The sequence below is a fragment of the Condylura cristata genome, unplaced genomic scaffold (genome assembly GCF_000260355.1).
Source record: "Condylura cristata isolate star-nosed mole 26May11 unplaced genomic scaffold, ConCri1.0 scaffold00013, whole genome shotgun sequence".
Taxonomy (NCBI): Eukaryota; Metazoa; Chordata; class Mammalia; order Eulipotyphla; family Talpidae; genus Condylura; species Condylura cristata.
In genome coordinates this window covers 37,325,804-37,347,452 of record NW_004567114.1, presented here as the reverse complement: position 1 = coordinate 37,347,452, position 21,649 = coordinate 37,325,804, and the positions used below count along the sequence as shown (strand labels likewise).

General features: G+C 38.8%; 1 protein-coding gene across 1 annotated transcript in view; it reads left to right on the top strand.

Moving 5' to 3' along the window:
* The first annotated feature begins 1,736 nt into the window (after positions 1–1,736).
* Positions 1,737–21,649, top strand: part of GNG2 (guanine nucleotide binding protein (G protein), gamma 2) — a 117,218-nt gene continuing 97,305 nt past the window's right edge. Inside the window, exons 1-2 of the mRNA XM_004681871.2 lie at positions 1,737–1,825; positions 20,677–20,717. The gene's annotated coding sequence lies outside the window, so the exon portion shown is untranslated. The remainder of the gene's footprint in view (positions 1,826–20,676; positions 20,718–21,649) is intronic.

The window sequence follows — 21,649 nt, the reverse complement described above, 5'->3', positions numbered from 1 at the left end:
TGGCTCAAACGTAGTACCTTATTTTTAATCTTAAAAACAATCCATTTTGTAATTTGTTGATATCAGTGTGTTGACATCAGTGTCCTTTTTTATAAAAGATGCCCAGGAAGAAATAAACTGTTCATAGAGTATCAAATCAAATCAAAGCATATCCTGAGACTGTCTCAGAACACTTCTTAGAAATTAAATTTGGTGCTTTCTAGGTTGATGTGCTATGATCCCCAAAGTGTGTTAGACGGGCTTAACTGATCACTTCTCTGAATATCTGTATCAGCCCTAGATTGTTAATATTTCTGTGCATTAACTCGCTGGACTTAAAAGGTGAGGTGGGGAATAAACTGTTGCCCTATATACTTAGGAGAGTTTTTTTAACATTATTTCTTAGACGCATAGAGAAAGGATCTTCTGTGCCCAGCTTCCCCTAACTACCTGCAGTTGACATTGCAGAAAATGACTCACCAGTTGAACAAACTGTCACCAGGAGCATCAGGGTTTAATGTGAATATATAACCCGTGGGAAATCAGGAAGCCAATCACTGGTCCTGGTGGCACTGAATTGCTATCTCTGTGTTTCCCTTGTCCTCTGAAACTAAGAGCTAATATGTATTGAACAGTTCTATGCTCCAGGAACTATTAACATTTTATGTAGCATCTCACTTAATCTTCAGATTTCTACTGTGGGGTATAATCACCTCCATTGTACAGATGGGGAAATTGAGATTACAAAAGTCAATAATTTTCCTAAAATGATATGGGCAGTCATGGGAAATTGGAGTCCAATCTAAGCAGACAGACTGCTTGCAGGCTGTACCCTAGCCCAGAACACTCGAATATCTTCACGTGGATCAAAGGAAAAAGCCTAGAGGGTCAGGGGCTGTTCCCCTGTGGAGAAAGGATTCTATTTCTGGGCTATGAATATACAGCATTCAGCATCACCTAGTTCTTCCCACCACTGAGAATCTTTTAGGAATATGTCTTCACTACTAGGCTACAGGTAGCCCTGTAGGGCTTGGTTTAGCTTCTGTGACCCACAAAAAAACCCTACTAGGGCCATCTTTTCTGAGCATGAGGGTTAAGTAAGATCTCAGAGGTAGTGAGACCCTGGAATAACGCATTTGTAATGCTGGCCACAGAGAAAAATGCTGCAACAAGACGCCACACACTGCAAGCTCCCTGGCAGCTGCACTGAGAGGGACCAGAGTAAATCGGACCATTCCTGGAGGCTGCTGCTGCGTCTCAGGGCAAAAACCTGGCCACGGGCAGCAGACCCCAAAACAGCAGCAGCAGCAACAACATTCAATGCTAAGAAAGCGGACTGTGGGGGGTGGGGGGGACGGAATCAAGGAGGCAGCTAGCTGCAAGGCGCTGTGGAGAGGAGGTGAGGGTGAGGCAGTGAGAAGGGGAGGAAGGAAAAGACAGTACCAACGGGACTTGGAACAAAGGGATACAAGGAACTCTAGTCAAATTAGTGTCAGTAACCAGGAGACGATGAGACTCCTAGAGTGAGCATGGGAAGGAAGAAGAAAGCAGCCAAGGGTTACCAAAAGAGGAGGAAGTGAGGGATGCGCTGCTTCCTGTAAAAGCGATGATTGAAGACAAAAGCTGGGTGGGGACTAGGCAGTCCCTGGGCTGCAGGCGCCGCGCCACACATACACACAGCCGCTGCCGCTCCGTGGGTAGCTCCTACTACCGCGGGGTGGGCTGGGCTGGGCTGGGCAGGGCTGGCGGGCGGGCGGGCGGGCGGTTCAGCCGGAGCTCACCTCCACACGGCAGCTCCAGAGAGAGGAGAAACGCCACTCTTCTCTGCCCAACCTCAGGAGCGAAGGTAAAGGAAACGCTTTTCACGTTGCTCCTTTTTAAGTGAAAGAAACGATCATCACCTGTGGTTTTGAGACCAGATTTCTGAGGGAGGGTAGGGGCTCCAGGATGGGGAGAAATGATTGGGATGGATTCTCTGAGAAGGGCTTTTGAGAACGATCACATTCGTGACACATTGGCTTTGAAAAAAAATCGGCATTGGTATTTAGCTTTGGTGACTCGTCAGGAAAACACGCCGAAGGTAACAAGCTGTTTGCATAGTTGTCTTGCTAGAAAGGCAGGGCTGAGTTGAAATCAGTTGGGGCTGTGAAGCTGTGGGACTGATCTTCTGAGCCTTGCAGGCTGCTGTTTTCCAGTGTGAGTGGTGTAAAATGCTAATCATTTTATCTTTCTTGAACATTGCTCTGGGTGTCTTCTGTTTTGCAGCATAATGACTGTGAATTGGCTTTCCTTTCGTTTTTCACTCTCTTTTTCTGCTGCTGCTGTTAAAATCCTTTTGTACTCAGAATTTGCCAACAAAGCCTGGAATTGCGTATGTGAGGGGCAGTATTTACCATTAAAAAACCGGTGTCCTCCTCCCTTGGCTCTGTGTAGCCGCTTTCAGGATAACCCCGGAGAGAGCTACCCTTTGCCAGTAGGTCTGATCCTAAAGTTGCATCCTTTTTTAAAGGAGTGTGTGGTTGGTTTAACTTGTCCAGAATCAGATACCTGGTATGTATATATGGATTTTAGGTTCAGATAGATTGGATTAGTGGCTAGGTTAAGAAGCCCATTAATCTCAGTGAGGATGAAATGTAAAAGTGGAACTGGGTTGTTCTTTGCCTGTATATACCACACATAGAGGGAAATAGTAAAATCATGTGATTTTTATTCTTTGATTTTCTTGAGCAATGGACGCTCTTAATGAGAGCCCCCCCCAACCCTTAGTGAGAGACCACGATGTGTTCATATTTATGAATGATATGTAAAAATGCAAAATCAGTCCAGTGGCTTGGAAATGTGATTATAAGATTCCTTTGGCAGGATATATAGGAGAAAGAGTTTAATACGCTAGCGTAGCATGATTTTTAGAATTAAGGTTTGTCTCCAACAGAAAGTGAGGTTATGCCATAAATGGTCATTGATAAGGTTTTATCTAGAGTTTTTAGAATGAGAGAGGATAATTTTTCAAAGGAAAAAAGAACTGTTTATAAAGGAGTAAAAGAAATAGCATTTTATTTAGACACAGATACTTAAATACAGGCTTTTAAACACTATACCAGTTGGAGTGTATATGCCTTCTCATTTATCACATTTTCATTTGTGAATAACTGTTGGGCTTTTAATACCATCTTTAGACATTGATTTGGTGTCTCAAAATCTGTAGTGTAACAGCACATTTTCAGAGGTAAGCTTTTTATAGGTCCTAAGGAAAAAAAGAAATGTCTACTTTTATTAGCTATATTGCTCATTAAAATAAACCTGCATTAGATCTAAGAGGTGAACTATCACTGATGTCAAAAGTGCGGTGCTCCCCTGACAAAACTGTGCAATATAATTGAACCTGTGGATAAAACAAGTCATGTCACATAGTTCATGGGTCCACTTCCTGTTTGACCCCTAAAGTAAAACATGCAAAGATAAACTTCTCAGAGAGGACATCTCCTGCAGATGTGGAACCATTCCAGACTGGAGTACTGGATCAAACTGCCAGTTAGTAAGTAGAAAGTTGGGAATCTAGACTGTGTGAATAAGGACAGTACTCACCCCTTGGTACTTGCTCATTCACAGTCAGTGTTCATGCTTTGTTTGGGGATGTGTAGACTATCTGAGTGATTCTTATCTGTGTGTTCCAGAGGAACAAAACAAACCAGAGGAAGAAAATGAGTCCTTTGCCCACACAGACAGTACAGTCAGAAAACTATGAGTTTTTTTGTTTTTCAGAAAACTATGAGTTTTTTTGTTTTTTTGTTTTTTTCTGCATGGCACAAAACATTTCCCTAATGGTTAAAATCCAGCTGAAGGCACATTAGCAGCAGCAGATCAGTTACTATCTTGGTTGAATGTTTAAGAAAAGACGAGCAGGCTTCTACACAGTGAAAGGAGCCTGATTCTAGCCATATGGGACAGTGAAAGGCATAATGTTTTTGCTCAGGATATTCAATGGCTTTTAAGGGAGTCGACTATCGCTGAAATTTTAATTGTATGGGTTTTTTTCCTGCCATATGGCCAATGGCTGAGTGGAAACATGAGTCCATTATTTCATGGCCAGCCCTGAGCCTCATGTGGTGGGCATGGAATGAATGTGCTTGGTCCACTGACTTTTTCAGCCTATTTCAGAAGGCCAGGCTAACTTTTAAGTATAATAGCTCTGTAATCAAAGCAGAAAGGCTGTTCAAAAAGACAACTGTGGGTGGAAGAACAGAACCACATGGAGTGAAAAGCAGGCAGGCTTTGAGTCAGGCATATCTGCCTTGAACCCTGCCTCTGTTCATCATTCTTGACCTTAAGTGTTAACTCATAAAACAGTTTCTTCTTGGTGAACAAGGGTTAATAGCGTGTAGTGTCTAATCAAGATTTGGTATTTGGGTTTTATGTTTTGTTTTGTTCCTGCTTGCGTGTGTGTGTGTGTGTGTGCACCTAGCACACAGCCAGTACTTCCGATGTATTTTTTTCCTTCCTCGGTGCCATAAAGAAAAGTTAGCATATTGATGATTTTTGCCACTAGCATAAAGATTTCAGGAGACTTGTTTTATTGTAGCAATATATGCACAGCATAAAATTTCCTTTTTTTTTTTTTAACCATTCTGAAGTCTATATTCTGTGGCACCAGGTTAATGTGTTAATATATTTACTGCCACAGAATTTTTTGTCACCGCTAGATTTTTTTGACATATCAGACTGAAACTCTGTACACTAAATAATAACTTCCCATTCTCTCCTCTCCCCCTGCCCCACTTCCCTGAGCTCTAGGAGTTTGAGTATCGTAGGTCCCTCATGTAGGTGAAACCATGCAATGTTTGTCTTTTGTGACTGGCTTATTTCATGTAGCATAATGTCTTCAAGGTTTGTTCATGTTGTTACAAATAGCAGGATTTCCTTCCTTTTTAAGGTTGAATAATTTTTCCATTGTATGCACATGCTATGGTTTGTTCATTCATCTGTTGATGGATAGTTGGATTGCTTCCACATTGTGGCAGTTGTGAATAACACTGCTATAAACATGGATGGACAAATATCCATTTGTGTCCCTGTTTTCTTTTCTTTTCCCAGAAATGGAATTGCTGGATCATGAATTCTGTGCTTGGTTTTTTTTGAGGAGTCACCATCCCATTTTCCAGAGCAGCTGTACCATTTTGCATTTCCACCAGCAGTGCATAAAGATTCTATTTTTTTCCCACATCATCATCAAAACTTGCTATCTTCTGAGGTTTTTGACAGTGGTCACCCTAATGGATGTGTTGGTATCACCCCAAACCTGGAGGTTTTACTTTGCATTTCAGTAAGCTGTAGTGATGTTGAGCAGTTTTTTGTTTTTTGGTTTTTTTGCACTTATTGGCCACTTGTTCATCTTCTTTGGAGAAGTTTACCAATCCTTTGCCGATCCCTTCAAATTGTGTGTCAAGTATTTTAATATTTGTATGCAATCACCTTTACATAAGTATTATCTCTGTCCAAGTAAATGACCGCTCTCAAACATGACTTTAAAAATCAAAGGAGAGGATTGGAAGAATTAACATCATTAAAATGTCTATCCTACCAAAATCAATATACTGATTTACACTATTCCGATAAAAAACTCACTGACATTCTTCAAAGAAATAGAACAAATACTGATGAGGTTTATGTGGAACCACAAAAAACCTCAAATAGCCAAAACTCTCCCAACTAAAATGAAAGAGATTGGAGGCATCACAACCCCAGGCTTCAAGCTATACTACAAAGCCATAATAATCAAAACTTCATGGCACTGGGACAAGAACAGACATACAGACTAGTGGATTCGAATTGAAAACCCAGATATAAACCTATAGACTTTTGGACAGCTAATATTTGACAAAGGAGCAAAGAAATTGCAATAGAACAAAGAAAGTTTGTTTAACAAATGGTTCTGGGAAGACTGGGCTGCTATGTGCAAAAAAAAAAAAATGAAGCTGGACTACTACCACATACCATTCACAAAAACCAACTCAAAGTGGATTGTAGAACTAGACATAATACCTAAAAACATAAAATATCTAGAAGAATATGTAGGCAAAACACTGCACAACATATACCTCAATAACACCTTTAAAGATACATCACCCAAAGCAAGGATAGTGAAGCGAAGGATAAACAGCTGGGACTACATCAATTTAAAGAGCTTCTGTTCAGTAAAAGAGACACTACACAAAACAAAGAGACACCCCACTGATTGGGAGAAAATATTTGCACTTGTCAGTCCTAATGACAAAGGATTGATCACAAAGATTTACAAAGAGCTGATTAAATTCAACAAAGATAAATGAATAACTATCAAAAATGGGCAGAAGAACTAAAAGAGACACTTCTCCAAAGAGGAAATGCAGATGGCCAACAGACATATGAAAAAATGTTTAACATCTAATAACTTCTAATAAGGGAAATGCAAATTAAAACCACAATGAGATACCACCTCACACCAGTGAGAATGGTACATATTAAAACTAGCAACAACAAATGTTGGTGAAGATATGCGGAGAAAAAGGAACTCTCCTACACTGCTGGTGAAAATGCAAACTGGCACAACCTCTATGGAAAACTGGAAGTTTTTCAAACTGCCAAAAATGGAGCTTCCATATGACCCAGCAATCCCACTCCTAGATTATCTATCCAAAGGTCAAAAAAAACATCAATTCAAAAGGAATCTTGCATCCCCATGTTTATTGCTGCTCTATTTATAATAAGGAAGACATGGAATCAACCCAAAAGCCCAAAAATAGAAACTGGATTTAAAAGATGTGGTACATATACACAATGGAATATTACTCATCAATCAAAAAAGATAAACTCATGCCTTTTGCAGCAACATGGATGGAGCTGGAAGGGATCATGCTTAGTGAAATAAGCCAGAAAGTAAATGAAAAATACTGGACGTTTCACTGATAGCAGGAGCACAGGGATCAGGGAAAGAAAAAGAGAAACAAATGTAATGAAGTAAAAGTGAAAATAATAAACAACTATAAACCAGCGACTGTTTATGGGGGTGGAGAGGAGAATGGGATCAAAACTTGGATGGGAAGAGTTCATGTGCCTATGTTGATGGCACAGGGGTGAATTGGTGGTGGGAAGCCCACAGGCATTACAACTGAGATTAAAAAAAAATGCACAAAATGAAAAATGTAAAAAAACCAAAATAATAATAAAAGTTAAAAAAAAATCAGTGTACTAAAAATAAAAAAAAAGTTATCAAAGGAGAAAATAAGGAAATCTGGACAGCTTCTGATAATATGTGATAATAAGACCCCGAGAGTGTCAAACCCTTAATATAGACAGTCACACCAGACACCCTGCTGCTTACACATGGACCAGACTACCACAAAAGAGGAAGTAGAGAATGTGATATTTGTCTTTCTAGACTCCCCTCATTAACTGTTACCTCTCAGGCTGAAAGGAAAATGCCTTAGAGGTAGCAGGATCAGAAAAAGGGAGGAAAAATTAAAGTACTGACTTGCTCTCAAACTCTTTATGATGCTGAACATTAGCTGTGGAGCGGACTATATCAATGACCACAGATTTCTGAGACAGCAAGTCTCCACTAATGAAATATGATTCTAATCTAAATTTCGCTTTTGAAAATAAAGAATCAATATAGGATTCATTTTTCATTGTAGATTTCCATCCTGGTTCCAAAACTAGTGAGGCAGGATATAGATGTGGCCATGAGGAGCAGAGCAGGAAGATGAAGGAGCAGTCCATTAAACAGCAGTGACATCCTAAGTTTCATGATGTGGGTGTAGTCATTGATATTACATTGCTTGCAGAACTCCTTAATGACTGTATTTTTACTTATTGTAACATGTTGAGAGTGTGTGTGTTGGGCCAGAGGATGGATAATGGCCCCCAAGCTTTGTTTAATTCCCAAATCTTTTCAATTTACAATTAGTGGGAAGGACTTTGACTGCTTTACTAGATCTTGATGGAAGAAGGGAATTATAGAACACTTTAAGATTAGGTCTCTGGCCAGGATATCATAGAGTAGTGGAGCTGAAATGACCTGAGGACAAATATAGACTGTTTCAAACCCATGATGATGGGTAATGAATTAGGCTCAGAATTTAAGTTACCTCTCTGGACTTGCACATTTAGCACCTTATCTCAATGAGTGGAATGGACTCAATCTCCATTCCACTTCCCTCCATAGAAAGGCAAATGGGGAAAGTCTATAATTTACCACTTCTAAAATTGTATGATCAAATTATTTTGTTTAGAGAGAAGAGGTAATGTTTAAATTTAATATTCTATATTCAAGCAGAGTCTCTGTGTTCAAATTTGTTCAAACGTAAAGATGCCACTGTGGCCTGAGACTCAGGTTTTCAGATAAGAATATCAGAGATAACTTATGATTCCCTGAAAATTCTCCTATTCAAGAAAATTAGTTGTGTGTAATGGGAGTTAGTGTTCAGATAGTCTTCAGAGGACTTTATTTAACATTCAAAAAGAGACAGATCAATTCTTAAGTCTCAAATTCTTATGATAACATTTCTTAGAAGTGATACTACTGTATACCAAAGTTTGAGATAACTAGGATCAGCCAGTTTATCTCTTGGCAAAGATGTGTAAACAGTCAGGCTCTTAATAGACAGGTTTAGTAAAGTTGGTCACTTAGCCCCTTACTGCCTATTCCCTTTGCCTTCTTTTCCCTCCTGGTGGCCTGTTTATCCGCATCCCACATTCTCAAGAGCCTCTGTCCCAGGCGCATAATACTCAGAGCTAATGGGAAGGGTCTGGAAAATCAGTTGATGGGTTCTACACCAGATTTATCACATACAACTTCAGCAGATCCATGACCACTTCTGAAATTTTTCTCTTTTTTTACTATATATATTTTCAATGAAAATAACTAAATCCAAGTCCCCAGTTGCATCAGTTATTATAGGTAGCCTCATGTTTTTTTTCTAAGAAGGCATATATTATAGGCTTCCTCAGTCTCATTCCTTACTGCCTTAAAATTCTTTTGTGTCTTCATTCATTCTCTTTGCCTTCCTGCATAGGTCAAACTCACACAGACTTCCTCTCCTTCAAGACAAGATAAATCGCTCTACTTGGAATCTCCATTCCATTTTACTTTCTAAGGAAATATGTTTTGATAATTATTCTAACTTCTTACTCATTTGGTTCTTCTCTCTATAGGCTCTTGTCTCTTTGCCTACAAACAAGCATAGTTTACATATGTGAATAAAAAAAAACAGACAAATCTGCTAACAAAAATTCTCTTTGACTTTTGTAAATACCTTGTTCTCCTACTACATCTAGTAAAGGAAAAAATAAGTTTCCCTCTATACTTGCAATTTCTCAACTGAGACCCCTGTAACAAAAGAGAGATTAAGTAGGAAAACAAACAAATAGAAATGTATTAATATGTATACCTTCCATGGATAACTGGGAGGAAATTGTGTAACTCTTAGAGGAGGATTAGAAGTCAGATTTAAATACCATCTTCAACTAAAAACAAAGACTAGGAGGAGGAAGAGATATCATTTATGGGAAAGCTGGTAAACAAGAGTAAGATTTGCTATGCAGACTTGAGTCAATGCCTTCTCTACCGCCGAGGCTCTAGTAATTTAATCATCCTTCTCTTTCTGGTACAGAGATTTTAAATGGTGATTTCCTTTATAAATAAAAATTTCTCTTACAAAGTAAGTAACTTCTAGACTGAATGTCTCCTGTGTCTGCTGTTTCCCAAAATAATTAGCTCAAAATAATCCATATGCCAAAGTGGCATATTTTGGGGTGGCATGTACTATACTGCCAACTCTATAACCTCTCTGAAGGCTCCCAACTTCATTAAATCCAGGTTCTGCTCCCTGAATGTGCATATTCGTAAGATTTCATTCATTGGCCATTGAACTTCTCCCTCTCATTTAATAAAATCCTTTTCTATGTTATGATTACAATTATTGTCACTGTGTGGGTCAGTCCTATGTCTGCTTCTCCATCCATAGCTCTCAGCTGTTCTCTAAATTTACACACAAGTTCCCTGCACATGCACTGGAAAATCCAATCCACTGAACAGAAACTTGTATATACAGAAGAGTGTTCAACTAATATATATTGACACTAATATTTACTCTCTTCCACATTAGTAATCTGTGTCTTAATTCAGGCCATTTTAATCTCTAGATGGGCTGATTTGCTGTTGACGTTCCTGTTGCTCCCTCGTATAACTTTCCTAGTTTCCCTTCCCCACAATCTTGCTTTTCTGAAGAGCCAGTTTTCACAAATTCCAGTTCAAAGCTGCCTCTTCCATGACACCTTCCTTGATTTCTCCCTATCCATTCCAATAAGAAATAATCTTTATCTTCCTGAATTTATTTTTTTCAGGACAGCATTTAGCATATTTTAGTGTATGAAGTGACAATTTTGATTTTTTTTTCTTTTTATGTGGTTATGCACAGTTTTATCTTTGTCTTCCTTATAACACACAACTACAATTTGATATTTTTTAGTGTTTAAATTCAGCTTTATTGAAATATAATTACCCAAATTGTAAAATCTAAAAAGTGTACATCATAGTACACACATTTATATATACACTGAGAAAATTAACCCTGTTGAGTTAATTAACACAGCTATCAAAACGTGTATGTGCATGTGTGTGTGTATGTGAGAGAGAGAAAGAGAGAACATTTAAGTTTACAAAGGCAGTTTTTTATTGTTCATTTGTTTGATGAACTTTCTCAAGTCATTTATTTTTTTCTTGAATAATTGGCTAAACATTCTAGGTGCCTTCTAGGAGTTCATAAACTACTAGACAGCTGACAAATACTGACATAATTACAGTAGTTACACTATCCAGAAGTCTTGAATCTCTGCAACATGCCATGTGCTCTCAAGAAGTTAGGGAGGCTTGGATGAACAAACAGGCCAGTTCTTTGTTTCCTTCGAACTTTTATTCTAACATTGGGAGAGACCCAATGAATACATACAATAGTGGTTTTATTTTATTGTTTTTAAGATTTATTTATTTATGCATATAAGAGCTGGAGTGTAGGCCAGATGTGTGGAGGTTTGGGGGTGAAAGGATTCACCAGAGACAGAGTGGGGAGCAGAATACGTGGGTTGACTGAAATACATTGCTGAGGGGAGCAGCAGACAAGACAGCCATGTGGATCACCTACTTGGCCAGGGAATGAACTCTTGTTGTGGTGATTGATGAAAGATTGATAGTGCTGCGACTTAACCCTTGCACCACCAGGGAGACCTCAACAGTGGTTTTAGATCTGGCTACACATTAGAAATTACTCTATGTGTGTTGTTGGTGGTGGGGAAGTACTTTGAAAATACCTATATCCAGCCTCAACCCAGACTAATTTGATTAGAATCAGCCAGCTATTGACAGAAACAAATTATATGAAAAAAATATCAGGTGATGATAGTGCTGAGATGGATCAAATACAAAATGTTTGAATAAAAGGGACTGCGTGTAGAATAGGGGTGGTAGTGGGAAGTTTATGTTTGCTGGGTAGACCCTGAAGTCCTCTCTGAGGAGGAGACATTTGAATTGAGACCTTTATTATGGTTAGGAGTCTGTCCTGTGATGGTTTTAGGGGAGAGGAACCTGGGCTGAAAGGTACAGGTGCCTTTCTGAAATAAGGATGAGGTGCAATTGTGACGAAATTGACTTTCCTCACATACATGCATATTGGGACTTTTCCTTGACCGAAGGCAGTTTTTCAACTAAACTAGGCAGATTCCAAAGCAGAAGACTATGGAGTACTCAGATTAAGTTGGATTTTATTTAGATCAAATTGATTTACACAGGAAGGAAAGATGACTGCTCCATACACACACACACACACACACACACACATACACACACACACACACATACACGCTGTAATTAGCACTGCAGGGCTTGTCTGAATAAAACACCAATATTAATGTTTAAAATAACCTTAGGTACTTAGTGTTTTTTCCTAGATGAGTAAAGAAAAGAAAGCAAGTTCTGCCCCTAATTTGAGTTTGGGGGATCAGGAATAGCCTTCACACTAGCATGTGTTTGAATGAGTGATGGTCAACAGGTTTCTGGAATCTAGTTAAGAGGGAGTACTGAGCATTCAGTTTGTGCTGCTGTGTGCTGGGACTTTATATGCATTACTATTTAAAACTAGTTTTTAAAAGGTCCCTCAATGAGAACATTATTTTTCTGTCAGGATACTTCTGGCTGGCTTTTGTTAAAAAGTAAATAAAACAAACCCTAATGAATGGCTTAAACAATAGGGAATTTATCTCAAGACCTCCTGAAAGGAGGTGGATTCCCGAGTTATTCATGACTGGACAATATCCTTAGCAACCTGAGTTCTTTCCTTCCTCCCAATCTGACATCCTCACTAGGTTGGTTTACCTTTTTAGGTCAGTTTTTCTGCCAGCTACTGTAATTTCTGAGTTATAGGCAGATTTCACTGTCTTAAAAGGCATAGTGAAGTGGCTAATTTCTTCTTATGTACCTCTCTTTAAGATTATGGAAAAGCTACCAGCAGAGTTCCCCTCACTGCTCACATACTTTATTAGAGGCAAGGCGTTGTCTAATCTCAGAATTTCCTTCAGAGATCACAGAGCAGCCCTGCCTCTTGGAAGCACATGGACGCCCGAGCCCAGGAAAAAAGATCTGGTTCTAATAGCAAGCAAGAAAGTGGTGTTCGGTAGGCAGTCCGTTGAAGCTGCCACTGTCAGAGATGTGTATGTAGATAGCAACATTCAAAAAGATTAACTTACCAAATCACACGTTTGGCACTGAACAGCTTTCACACATTTTCCTTTGAGGAAAAACATACACACAAACAAAAGATTGGTGTTGATGGTGATGATCTAGGTAAACAGAAGAATCCAAGTGGAAAACACAAAATGGCCGGCGCAAGACAAAGTATAACTGTCTAAACAAGTTATCCAAAAGAAAATACCTCAGGTCCTTTAAAGCAGTAAATATGGCATTTAATTTAGACAACCAGTCCTGCATTTTTCTGTAAAGAACAACAAAAATTAAATTGAGTAATCTTAAACGGTCATTTAATAAATTTGATCCAAATAAAATCCACCTGCACCAACACGCCAAGTACAGAAGCCTGGGGTTCTGTGTATGGGGCCTGCTGGAGATAAATGCAAACTTGGCTTTCTTTAGAGAGGATGTAGGTTGTTGGTGATAGCCCCTTGTAAGAGAAGAATGCATAGTTTCTGGCAATTCTGATTTTGAGTGATTATGAAAATAAGTTTTCACTGTCCAACTTGAGAGACATCATGCAATTTCATTGTTCCATTTTCTTTATGGTTCCTGCTTCCCAGATTGGCGTTATATTTTGGATGCATGTTATATATGAAGCGGCAGTAATGAAAAAAGGGAAATATCCGTGGAGCTGCCATCGTTACAGTGTTTTGACTGCTTGTCTTTAGGTGTATTGCAGCGCAATCTCATCATAATAGACTAAGAGTGAGTGGGGTAGGAGTACATTTCTGTAATAAATGATTGAATGCTTCCTACTCTTGTATTTGCATTTTTAAACAGGGAAGTCAAGCTAATTTCTAGGGTTTGCTAACATTTACCTGAGCTGTGCAGAACCATATGAGAAAATTTGTGAGGAAAATTAAACTGGAAAAAAAAATGTCATTTTAGAATCTGTTCTTGGAAAACTGAATTGATCTTTTCCCATTTTTAAAACCTCATGGTTTTTTTTGTTTGTTTGTTTGTTTTTTAAGATTTATTTATTTGTGCATACAGAACTGGGGTACAGGCCAGAGGTGCAGGGATGGTGAGAGGATTCACCAGAGACAGAGTGGGGAGCAGAACAGGCAGATCGACGAAATACACTGCTGAGGGGAGCAGCGGGTGGGTCAGGAGAGGTCTGCCGCAGCATGTGGTCACCTCCGGGGCAGGCGGGATTTGAACTCATGCGGAAGTGGCTTTAGCTTCTCAGTGCTGTGCTTTAACCCGCTGCGCCACCAGAGAGGGCCCTAAAACCTCATGTTTTTAAGGCACATTATTGTGGTAAAGCCACTCAAGTTACTTTACTGAGAGGTTTACTTTGTTTTCTTTGGGGAAAAAAAACCCAAAAAACTTGATATTGAGCAGCCCCAACATTTTCTTTTAACTTAAATAATAAAAAATGTTACTGTTAATAAAATGTGAGTAGGTGAAAAAACCTCTATAAAAATGTTCCAACTTGGCCCTCCCTGGTGGCGCAGCGGGTTGGAGCACAGCACTGAGAATCTAAAGCCGCTTCCGCTTGGGTTCGATTCCCGCCTGCCCCGGAGGTGACCACATGACGGGGCAGACCTCTTCTGGCCCGCCCGCTGCTCCCCTCAGCAGTGTGCTTCGTCTATCTGCCTGTTCTGTTCCCCACTCTGTCTCTGGTGAAGCCTCTGGCCGCCCCTGAGCCTCTGTCCTGTACCCCAGTTCTGTATGCACAAATAAATAAATCTTAAAAAAAAAAAAAGTTCCAACTTGTCTTTTATTAGCAGTCTTAAAATAATCCTACATAGTGTAGAAAAATAATAATCTAAAACAATACACAGGAGAGCATGCGAAAGAACACTGGCTTGGAATTAGAATCTCTTGGGCAAGTTGCTTTCTCATCTAAGAAAAGGGAAATAAAAACAACACCTGTCTTACAAAATTGCCAGTTGAAAAATCATATAATGTATATGAAAGGTTTATTTACTTAGAGTGATTATCTGGCAGTATAGTTATTAGTATGATTATTGTTACCATGAAACTGGGTGGGCGTAGAGTATCTTTTGCTCTGATTATTGGATTATTACCAAATTCTAGTAGTAATAACTGATCCAACAGTTTTTTGGACATAAATGCTCAATTAGAGTTTCCCAGAGCTGGAATAAGGAATTGCCTGAGGAAGCCTAGTTCCCTAAGAGAATCAGTGCTCTGTTTTAATTTAGGTAAGCATTCTGACAGGACAGTATTTGCTCAATAATCCATGGGCTTTGTCATAAATATTTCTAATTTTCCTTCCCAAGTCATTTACACTTCTTCATTTGCTTCAGTTAGGTATCGTCATGTGTCTTGCATCAATCAGTGAAAGGTGAGTGGGAGTGATTCCCGTGGCTTCTAGGAAGCAGTGATAGGACCAGGAGGGGAACACTGCCTGTACTGGCAGCTGTGGAAGTGCAGAAAGTGTGACTGCTCTCATAAGCCTGGGTCTCAGATTAAAGAAAAGGTAGTAAGAGTGGAAATAAACTTTGCAGTTATAAGCCACTGACATTTTGGAATTGTTCATTAATACAGTGTAACCTACATTAGCCTTACAGCTACACGCTGTTATCCTTCAAACTCTGGAGAAAAAGTATACTATTGGTAACAACACGTGAAATGCGTAGTTATGTGAGCAGGCATTTTATTTGTGTGTTATGCAAGTATCAAGGAGCATAAAGTCCTAAATTGAATAGATTTATATAAATGTTTCCATTTTCAGAGAAAGGGATATCAACAAAACTAACAGCATTTTTTGTTTTTTGAGGGAGTCACTTGTGATGCTAAAACCAGGGCTGTGAATTCCAGGCCTGACAGGATCACTAGATAATGTTCCTTCGGCTGAGATCTTACCCGGAAGGGTCTGTGTGAAGCAGAGATTCTTTCTGAAAGAAGATAATGCACTGAGCCCTGTCCATCATAGGAGCCTTTTTCTGCATAGGGAAATAGTCTTCCCTGTACTGAACTGGACAGATTCGATGGTCCAGTCATAAACATGGTGCTAAGTACATTGAGGGTCTTAAATAATATGTATGAAATAATTGAATGGGAGCAATCGATAGCATTCCCAAATGTCTGCACTCTTTCAGGTTTGCATTTTTAAAGTAAATGTCTTTATTTATTTATGTTTAAAATCATCTTGGTTATTCCCTTGTAACACTTGTGACCACATGTCCACAGTTTTAGGCTATTCTGTTTGATATTTTTTACTGCTGATTTTATTTCACCTGATTATTTCATCTGGGTCTCTAAAACTACATTATGAAATACCTTAATTATTTAAATTAGGACCAGATTAATTATCTCTAGTGTACAAACTCAAATTAATTTCATTATTAACCTGAGTTTTAAATTGATTAATCTTGGAGTTTTTAAGGAACTGAGTGTTTTGTTTTTTTTTTCATCCTCAAGGAGAAGGGCATATTTGATTTGATGAATCTCTCTCTATTGTACCAGTTATGGTAATAGGAGTAAGAATTTGCAAGAAAACTTTAGATGGATTTTATAAACCAGCCAGAAACCTGTGTGTCTAGGGCTTCTGGGGGAACAATCTGTGAGTCATTTTAAAAAACAAACACACTCATAATCACAGTGCATGTTGTTACCATGGTAATTAGGCCTGTTGAGTTGGCTTGCTTATGTTCCTGTAAAGGGAAGAGGGGAGAGAAATGAAGAATTCAGAGCTTTGCCTATCAGCTTCAATTTGCCTATTGCAAGAGAGACTGGGGGGTGGGGGGGTTCTTGAGAGCATACTGGCGCAGTCATCCTGAGAGGGAAGTAAAGAAACTCTGGCATCCTGCCTTTGTTATGAATGTAAGTTAGCCATATCAGTGTTGGGTGCTGTGATTCACAGGGGAAAAAAGGACCATTTGGCATTCTCTTGGGAAGCAAGGAAAAGTAGGTTCTATATCTGATACATAATCACACAGAAGTCTCCTCAAAGTCTACCTGGTGAAATGTCTCCTGTGCACATGCATAGGACTTCAGTGATCCACTAAAAGTCAGCAATGCTGCTGGTATAACATTATTCCAGATTTAAAGGCAACTCAGTGCATTACTCTAACATCACTAGAGACTGGTTTTAGTGAGGTCTCAGTTTCAGAGCAATCTTTTCTTTACCTTATGAGCTAGGTAGGCATGGCTGCTTTATTTTGGATAGTCATAACACAGAACCAGTGGGTCACAGAGGAAGTCAGGGAGGTCTTATAAGTTCTACCAAATGTAGGAATGATTCATTATGGGACTATATGGAGAACAAACAAAAGCCTTAAATGAAAGGTATGTGTATATATCCAAAGCTATTTTGAAAAATGCTTCCAAGTTCACTGTATGAAGTCAAGGTGTCTTCTAAAATGAATAAGTAAAATGCATTGACTAGAGTTTTATTTTCTAGAGAATTCCTCAAACAAATTTTCTTTAGAATTAGTTTCCTTATTAAAACTATTTCCTAAATACTTAAAGTGCCATAGAGTGTGATTAGAAGATCACATAAACTCAGGGAATGTGTGTGTGATTTATACCCTGGTATATGAGACAAAAACTACTATTTGCACTGTAGACTTCATTTTACTTCTTACATGTGGGGAGAAAGCACATACTACTCAAATTTCATTCTGCACTATCTTAATTTTCTTAAGGTTAATAAACAAAGTTTGACTTAATTTTTTTTCTGATCAAAGTAATTCATGGAAATTGTTGAAAATTTAGGGAAAAGCTATAAAAAAAAAGTTTAAGTATGACCCCCCTTCTCTTAATTAGGTGGTTGGCTGAACTGTAGATAACAGAAACCTAATTTCACAGTTGCTGACAGAAGTTACAAGGTATTTCTTTTGAATGTAACTACTAGCCCAGGGCTAATAAGACAGTTCCACTCCATAAAATCATTTGGGGGCCCTCCCTGGTGGCGCAGTGGGTTAAAGCACAGTACTGAGAAGCTGAAGCCACTTCTGCATGAGTTCGATTCCCGCCTGCCCCGGAGGTGACCACATGGTGTGGCAGACCTCTCCTGACCCTCCCGCTGCTCCCCTCAGCAGTGTACTTCGTCGATCTGCCTGTTCTGCTCCCCACTCTGTCTCTGATGAAGCCTCTCACCGCCCCCCCCCAGTTCTGTATGCACAAATAAATAAATTAAAAAAAAATCATTTGGGGACCCAGACTCCTATGATGTTCTTCTATTCAGCAAATTTTCCTTACCTTATGACTAAGATGGCTTATCACAAGGACTCTATTAAAGACAGCAAGAAGAGCAACCGCTGAAAAGGGGAGAGCTTAGTTCAAAATTTGCACCTATTACTTTTGCAAAGTAATAGTGGGCTTTACCTCATGACTATACACCTAGCAGGGAGGGAGAATGGAGAAAGCCATTATTCTTGCTATGGATGTACCTACTTTAAAATGCTATTGCAGTTTTCCCCTAGTATAAGAAAGTAGAGGTTCTTCTTTGATTATGATTTGGTAAGTTATTTTTGGATTCTGGGAATGTTCAAAAATTTTTACTGCCTAAATTAATGCTAATTGGGCCTTTCCTGGTGGCACAATGGGTTAAAGCACTAGGAAGCAGTCCATAGCCACTGCAGCACACGTTCAATCCCCAGCCAGGAAGCTGACCCACATGGCATGGCAGACATCTCCTGTCTCGCTTACTGCTCCCCTCAGTAGTACTTTTCAGTGTCTCTGACTGTTCTGTTCCCCACTCTGTCTCTGGTGAACCCTCTCATCCCATACACATCTGGCCTGTACCCCAGTTCTTGTGTGCATAAGTAAATCTTTTTTAAAAGGTTTATTTATTTATGCATACAGAACTGGGGTTCAGGCCAGAGGTACAAGGGCAGTGAGAAGATTCAGCAGAGATACACTGGGGAGTAGAACAGGCAGATCAACTAAGTACACTGCTGAGGGGAGCAGAAGGTGAGACAGAAAAGTCTGATGTACTGTGGGTTACTCCCTGGCTAGGAATGGAACTCGCACTGAATCTGTCTCTGCTAGCTTGCAGGGCTGCACTTTAACCCACTGCACCACTAGGGATGGCCCACATAAGTAAATCTTAAAAAAGAAAAATTAATGGAAATAGCATTCCCAGATGCAAAGAAAAGAAAAGACAAAACACCTATTAAGTCATATAGCAACCTTCTACTTTTAGATAATGGGGTAAACCTGTATGGGCATTGAAGATGACAGCAAATATTGGGGCACATCTAGCAATTTCTGCTACTTCTATTATCCTATACAAAGAGATAATATGTTGTTTATATGTTGATGTGTCTTCTCATCTTTTTTCTAGAAAAATATATATGTGAGCAAGATATTATACATATGCTATTTATTAGAAGATCATATAAGATATTGTGGAAGAATATTACATATGAAAAGCATGAAGATGTACTGGAAAATATGTTTAAATATATAGATAGTAGAAAACTAGCTGAGGGCCCTCCTGGCTGCGGCAGCCTCAGTGTGAGTTCCAGCCCCGCCCCAGAGGTGACCCATATGGCCTGGCAGGTTTTGCCTGTCTCCTCTACTGCTCCCCTCAGCAGTGTACTTCGTTGATCTGCCTGTTTTGCTCCCTACTCTGTCACTAATGAATTCTCTGACTGCCCCTGTACCTCTGGCCTGTACCCCAGTTCTATATGCATAAATAAATAAAATCTAAAAAAAAAGAAAACTAGCTCAGGTTGTATAATTTTATCTTCTCTCTTCACATAACTTTATAGCATGTGTTTTTTCTTCATCAAAGTATTTGTATTTATTGTTTCAAATTTCATCATGTGAAGTATTTCTATTTGTCTTGAATAGGTTGATTATTATTGATATTTCTGTCTACTTTTTTATAAAGTCAAGGAGTGGTATCACTAAAGTGATGATTGAGAACATATTTTAGGATCTTGATAAAAGTAGCAAGTTTCTTCCCAGGAAGTTTTGCCAATTTATGCTATCACTAATAATATCTGAGTACTTTGACTTATTTTCTCAAGTCCCACTAATTGTTGTTATCCTTGGGGTTCAGTCTCTAAAAATAGTTTGTTTTTGTCTTTGGCTTATTTCCACCTTTGCTGATATTAATCATGAGATAATAGTTTTCTAATAACATATCACTCCTTATAGTCCTCTGGGAATATAATTGGTTGGGTTGAGTTTATGGGATATGTTCCAGTCTTAAGCAGTACAGGGTCTCTAGAAACTTGGATATTTATTGGATCCTCGCACCCATTGTGAATTTTATTTCATACTCGTCGTCAAGGCAAGGTACTTTATTCTGAGACACAGCAAATAACAAATGGTAAAGCACTTCCTGAGGAATAGGCATTTTCCATTGTGCTGGATGTAAGGAGCTTCTCAATTATGAACCACTGTTGGCAAAAATCGATCAACTCTATTCAGTAACCTTGAGGCCATTAGTAGCTAGGGGTAAAGGTTCCCCTATTTCTAAAGAGCTTGCAGAAGCTTAGGATGCTAGGAATGCTTTTGTAATGAGTAACTGGTTCCAACCACTAGCTTAACAGTCTTCAAAGTTTACACATGCATGAATGGAACCCTAACTCTGTCCCTAACACCTGAAGCAAGATTGTGTTCTGTCTCTGCTCTTGGGTCTTACGTGGAGCAAATCAGATGAGGTCAGGAAGAATCCCTGTTCTTTTTCATCAGACTCAGTTACCAAAAAGATTCCCAAGCCAACTCTGTTTTCATGTTTTCTTGCAAGCTAAGGAGGATTAATAAAAAAGATACTCCTGTTTTCACAAGTTTGTTTCTTAAAAGACAGAGAGTTAACAACATATTTGTATCTTGGCTTAGAAATGTGAAACTGTGAGACTCTCTGCCTTTCAATCTATTCAGCCATTACCAGCAAATACTATTTACAGAACCATTCACTTGCTTTTTTGTCTCTTATATGTCTTATTGTTTCTCCATTAAAAATTGTACTTTTCTCTCTGTTTTCTCAACAGCTAGATCTGGCAGTGAGTCTCAGACTTTGGAAACTGAAAAGGTAAGAATTTGGAAATACTTTCTTCTAGTATCTTCTATATCTATAATAATTAGAACTTTAAGGGGAAGGAAATACTTTAAGTGATTCTATAGATAAAAGAACCTAGCATGTGATGTTTTCCCAACAAGACACAGTCATAGAGACTTCAGCAATACTGAGTTGACTTTAGGATTGAGAGGTAAAAAATGGCTTTATCTGATACTGGTTTAGATCCTATTTCTCAGCCAGGTTTTTTTTACATTTTCTTTTAAAAACCTGAGCTAGAGTGTTTGAAGTTGTTGTTTTAACTAAATGTATCCCTGTGGCACCAAATGCAATTAATTGTTGCAGCCATTGAGGACATACACTGTGTGAGATACATCAGAGTAGATTAAATCAGAGAAGGGTGAACCTTATCCTCAGCAGATTGGCTATAGATATTGTAAGGGCTTTTCCACCAACAATAACAGCAGCAAAAGGTCAATCGAATGATGTTGGGGCTGCTTCTTGAGGAAGATGACTTGCTTTTGAAACTAGCTAAATCCATTTGAATCTGGTTGTAGATTTTAAAGGTCACCACATTTCTGAGACAGGCAATAATGGGTTTCCCTTCCCCACCCAACAATTAGTAACTTGGATTTTTGTCCTATTTTAAAATTTAACCTCATTAGAAAAAATTTCAAGCCTATTCCAAAGTAAGAGAATAACACAATAACTTCCATATTTCTATCATTTGACTTTAATAATTACTAACTCCTGGCAAGTACTGTTTCATTTATCTCCCTAGTCACTTCTGCTTCCCCCCAGGGGATTATAGGTCAGTGACTTAACTTGGTTGTTGGATTTTAATGGTTTGCTGACCTAACTATTTAGTGGCTATAGAAAAGTGTCAATAAGAAATAAAACTTAAAACACAGCATATACAAAACTATTACCAATTCTCTGATGTTCTA